This window comes from Anser anser (assembly GCF_964211835.1).
Source record: "Anser anser genome assembly, chromosome: 18".
In the NCBI taxonomy this organism is placed as follows: Eukaryota; Metazoa; Chordata; class Aves; order Anseriformes; family Anatidae; genus Anser; species Anser anser.
In genome coordinates this window covers 8,319,444-8,325,450 of record NC_139739.1, presented here as the reverse complement: position 1 = coordinate 8,325,450, position 6,007 = coordinate 8,319,444, and positions in this window count along the sequence as shown.

The following is a 6,007-nucleotide window of genomic DNA, read 5'->3' as shown; positions in this document are numbered from 1 at the left end:
ATCACTGATATTTTTCCTTCTATATGCTTAATGTAATTTTTAACCATCTCCTGGTTATTAATTATTACAAAGTAGCAACATTTCTGATACCGTTTACAAAGATGTGCAACTTTTCTATACTCAAGGATGTGTGTGAACTTCAAACAAACAAAACAAAAACACTATGCAAGTGTAATGGAAACCAGGACACGGAGGAAGTGGTATGTTGGCTGAAACCAGGATGCAGAGGAAGCTATAAATCAGACTTTCCATACTCTGGAAGGCCTTTGTTAGATTTCTGATTGCCAAGAGATGCCAAAATACAATTTATTCAATAATTTCTTTATTTACATATTTAAACAGTTTCTAGATACTAGGAGAGTTTGCACAACTAGTCAGTGTAGGGTAAGTAGTACATAAATGAGTTTTGGACCTCCTTGATTGCAAGAGGATCAATACAGTCTTGTTAGCTACTAAAAACTAATATGAAGTGTAATGATGCTACTGTATACTTGGTCTTTGCAGTTATGATTATGTAATAGTGACTTAGGAAAGACTTCAGGCAAATATATAATCTGGCCTTTAGAGCTCTTAAAAGCACTTTTAGTCCTTATTTAACAAACTCTGAATTAATGGTACTTCAGCATATTCATGATTAGCAGTATCTACTTAATCGTTCTCGGTGAAACGTTCTGATTTAAGCTGGTTTTATGAAACCTTATTTTAATGTGCTTGTTCTTTGTGGCCTCTGAAAAAGGCAGTACCTACAAATGCAGTAAGGTGCTTTACAAGCCTGGCTTTAGTGACAGGGAAAGTGTTGTCAATGGGTATCTCATCCGACGTGCCAGCCCTTACAGGCACAGAGCCAACCACACTCAATAACTTATCAGATGGTGTAAACAAATCGATTGCTTCTGTTCGGTGGAGAAAACCACATCACTTTTCAGATGTTAATCAAGATATATTAGATAATAAGCTGGGAATATGTGGAGCCAATAGTGTCACTTCTTGTGGTACAGTGTTACAATTAGTATTCAATAATGGAGACTTTTGCCTTTTTATTGTAAGAATGTTGCTCTTCCAAGTAAACTGTGTATGAGAAAGCAAGTTTTTCTCTTGCTGTACTAGCTCTGTTGTGAATGGTTATTGGAAATAGGCACAGAATTAAGCTCTTAGCCAAATGCATTCATCTGTGTCATGTTTGTCACATCTCATTTGAAAGTCTGGCATTTAGAGAGGAGTTAACTGTGCTTTCAGTTACAGATGGGTTTACGTTATTACCTCAGTTTGGATTAATAGCACACTTCTTATGTGATTTTCCTTATAGTCCCTACTGACTGTGATTTGGCTTCATGTTGCAGGGCAACCTCAGATCACAGGGGCTAGACTGTTTTCAGATGAAATGGAACTGGAAGATGTGCTTCAGGAATGTACTGAATGTACTCCAACAGGTAATAGGCTTAGTTTGAAGAAAAACTGTCTAGAATGCACATAGCATGGACTCAGCCCTAATTATTTACTGTATAATTATACTTATGTTGGTCTTCATTACTTACAGATGTAGCATATGGTAGATGTATGTTATTGCAAGGATACTGATACATGGTAGTTGCCAGTTTTTACTTTCTTCAGCAGTATATTGTGCCAGTCAAGTCTGACTCCCTTGTTAAAATATGTATGTGTTTAGATGAGCAAAGCAATCCTAGAACGACAATTGCATAAAAAACAGCCATACGAGTACAATTGTACTTTCAACAGAGGACAAATGAGCAGTGCTGCTGGGGAAATCAAAGGTAGTTATGCTTACAGTTTTGTTCATATAAGTGCAACTACACATGTACACATGTACATTGCAACTACAAATGTACACATGTACTTTTGGCAGCCAAAGATTATGCTCCCAATTCACGTCTCAGTGTATATTCAGCTTTCTAAGCTAAGTAATTGGTGCCACAGTTTCTTAGCTGTAGTTCACAGCAGTCCTATGGAACAACAAAGAATGCTTTATCGCATGGGTTTGAATTTAAAACAATGCAATATGTAATGAGACTTGACCGAAGTCACTGGCTGGAGTAGTTTAGGAGAATGTGAAATGTGTACAGTAGAAGTAGTTGTCAATGGAGTACTACTATAGCTCTTGAAAATTAGTGGAGGTTGGCTTGCAGGGCTAATTTAGCAACTAAATGGTAGCATATGGTAGAGGTGGCTGACATGAGAGCAGCCATAAAGATGATTCAGAGGATTTGTTTTTTATGCTTAAATTTATCTTTTCTAGAATAGTTCAAATAACTTCACAGATAACAGGTAAGCATTACCTATTCAGACGAAGGGACCTATAGGAAGCAAAGTATTAAAACTGGTATTCTGTCCCATATTGATATGACTTAAATTCTTTTCTTCTTATGCAAAAATTGAATGTTTTTAAGAGTGGTGGATATTCAGCCCTAGGAACGAGTTTGTTCTACACATCAAGAACAAGCAAAGGCAGACCAGTAATTGGTAATTACAAAGAACGTTAATTTGAGTGGCTTGTGCAGTACAGTTTCAGCGTAAAGACTATCTAGTTATTTAAAAATTAGTCTCTTCATCTGACTTCAGAATTTTTTTAAATGTGATTCAAGAAAATTGGTCACAGGGAGATTACTGAATGTGGAGCTAACTAGGTGCTCTTCTTCCAGTTAGAACTGCATGAAGCAGTGTGTGTATTCCACGATAGAGGAGAGGGAAAGAGCCTTGCCATTGAACAAGTCTGATATTTAAGCTGCATCTGTATCCACCTTGTAAATTTTCTATAAAAGTAGTAGCTGATATGTTAAGTGACAGCAATGTCACTCATATCAAGGAGAAATTCAGATCTCTGTTTTTGTACTCAGGTGCATTTATCACAAGAACATTCCATATATGTGTGTGCATATATTAATGTATATTTTTAGTAAAACATGACTTGTGGGCTGTAACAGGGTGGAACTGCTACTTTTTATTTGACCTTAGTCATCATGTCCCACTTCAGTAATGTTTTTTTAAAAAAAAAAAATGTTTATCTTGTTGAACAAAATGCTGACAGAACAATCTGAAGCTTTAGAACAGTAACCAGTCAGCTGAAGCTTCTCTAACAGAAGTCAGAAGTTGTGATTCTGTAGATGACAGTTTAGTTTTGCTCAAATCTGCATGGATGCCAAGTGCAAGATGAGTAATTCCCTGGTAGCATTGCGCCAAAGGATGTCTACTTTGGCTATTATCTGTAGCAATCAACCACCTTTGTAAGCTCTCCAAGCTTACACATGGAGTCCCCTCGACATCTTACCATGGCTGTCACATGTTGGCTGACAGGTTACTTTGAAGAAATCAGCTTTCAGTAAAAGTGAGACAAAAATGTACAATGTAGGCAGATTTATTTTCTTGTCCTGTCCCCTCCCATTCTGCTTTAGCTAAAACATAGTGGCAGTTCCCACTTTTCTGTATGACATTTGCTGTCTCCATTTAAAAATGCAATGGATTTACCATTCTCTGGCAAATGAGACCCTATTTTGAAACGTGGAGAAAATCCCAGCTCTGATATCACTTTCTTTAGCTTTAAGTGTGTAACTTGGGTATCTACACGAGGAACCTGAGCTCTTTCATGTAATTGATGCAGGAGGCTTATTGACTTCTCTGTACACTTAAGAACCTGCTTCTCTCTCCTTATGGGCAAACTGAATGAGATGCCGAAGTTAGATGTCATGAACCTTCCATGAATTTTTGAATAAAGTCTGCATTAGGTTTCCTTAGAGAACTGTATGCTTGATTTGCTATGCAGTGTATTCCGACCAGATCCAAACTAAAAATAAGTCTTCTGAGTATAGATGCTTCTGTGGCACATAAATCCTCAGATTCAACCTTGGAGCCTGAGAGAAATCTAAGTGAACTCAGTGCAAAGAATCCTATTGGGTACTGATTTATTATGAATTGTCCCTAGTACAACAAGTGTATGTACAATAAATACTAAATGACTGACAGTTGTTCTTATGCTCCTACAAAAATAATTTTCACATGAATTGGTTTGTGGAATATTTTAATTGCATTTTATTTTAGCTTTCCATGTTTGAGCGCTATTTCAGACTTCCAATTTACATATCTGCATTTGGAATGTTACTTGAAAGTACAGAAGGCTCAGTCACTTGCACTCTGGTCCAGTATGCTCCGGTGCCAGGCAAACAGGCTGCATGGACGCATTTCCCTGATGAAGTTCAAAGGTTATTTCTTAGAGATGCAGAAGTATGGATATAGTCTGGAACCAATTTGCCTCCCCCTCGCTATGTGATGTGGCTGAAATGTGAATACTTTATACAAACAGTCACCTGCGTAGCACTTACATTAAAAATAGGTCTGTTTTAATAACATTACTAAGAAGATATTTTTTTTTAAATAGAGATCCAGATCTTTGAGTGCAAACCAGCATGCTGTTGGCTGTATCTAGAGTGGCTCAGCTCCATTAATCTGGTCATTATAGTTTCCGTCTGCCTAAAATATATTGTAAAATACACGCATCTGTTTCATACCTCAAATCTTCTACGCCTTGATGATTAGTGTTTCAGGTGTGTTTGGAAAGATAAGTCATACTAATTTTTCTAAAGTGAACATTTTCAGGAAGTAAAATACCTCCTCTCCCTTCTTACCCCCCGCCCCCCCCCCCCCCCCAACGGTTGTTACTTTACCAAAATAACAGTAATGATGTAGGCTGAGGAAAATACTGTCTTCTAGTAGATTCAACTGTTGGAACAGCACAGTATGTGCTGCAGCTACTGGCATTCATTCTAAGAATATGGGAGACATTGGCTCCACCTAATTTTCACTTCAATGAATGCAGCCTGTTAACTTTATTAGGAAGCCTGTAGTAATTTTCCTAATAGGCTTGTCTTCAGTATTTTGTGTTGACAGCAATTGTTTCTGTTAAACCTTTCTTTATCTTGCATATGTAAATCCTGCCATGGGGAAATGATTTTTTTTTCCTGATGATAATGATGCTTCCTGATACTATTGTAAATCCTGATTGCACTATGCAGGTGGACCTGCACGCTTCTGATTCAGAAGTCGGGATGAAAGACAAGATTTTTTTTGTGCATGTTTGACAAGTTTCTCATGAGAAGTCCAGACAATAAAAATATTTGGGTAAACTTGCTACTTGTCAAATGTAGATCAGATGTAGTTCCCCAGGGTTCTGTGTTGGCAAAGGTTGTCTTGTATGCCAGTTTTCATTGTAAAAGCATTTAAGATTTGGTATTAACAGCTATTCAAGCTTAGTGTCTGTCTTAGGGGTAGGAATGTGCTCCACGTCAGCTGGTACTACCAATAGAAGTGGACGAGTGAGCTTAAAGATTCTCCAGTCATATTAATCCATGTCTAGTTACACAGACATGCTACTTTAAGACATATTTGAGAAGTCATATGGGCCTTATGGGTTAAAAGTTAATCATGATTTTAACATCGTTTTGGTGTAATCATTGATGTGCTACTGGATTTTTTGCTTATAAAAAGTGAGAAGTAAACTTCCCAGTGTTACCAGTGTCTCGAAGCATCAGCTGTTTCACTTTTGCTGTAATTCATAGTATTATGGTTCTCTGAAAATAGAAACAATGAGAAAAACTAACATGCTGGTTGTATTTTTCACTTTCAAAGCACTGCATTTTACTTGTTACATCTCTGGACAAAACTGTCTCTCTTCCAATCCCAACTAAATGAAATATTACTGCTTGTGTATGTACAAAAAAAAAAAGGTATTTTCTGCAGTGTGAAATACTCATTGCAATCCTTTTTGTATACAGTCAAAACTTGGATGCAAAGAAGCCATGATGCTTGCTTTTTTGTAGACCCTTTGGAAAGGACAATCTTCTCCTGTCAGTGATAGCAATTTATGATGTGATGAGATACAGCAAATGCCAACACCAGCTCAAATTCTATACTTAAATGTGAGTGTTTTTTTTCCCATGCTTTGAAGGCTGAAACACAATGTAAATGGCTCTTTTGCAAGCCATGGGTATTTATTGAGTCT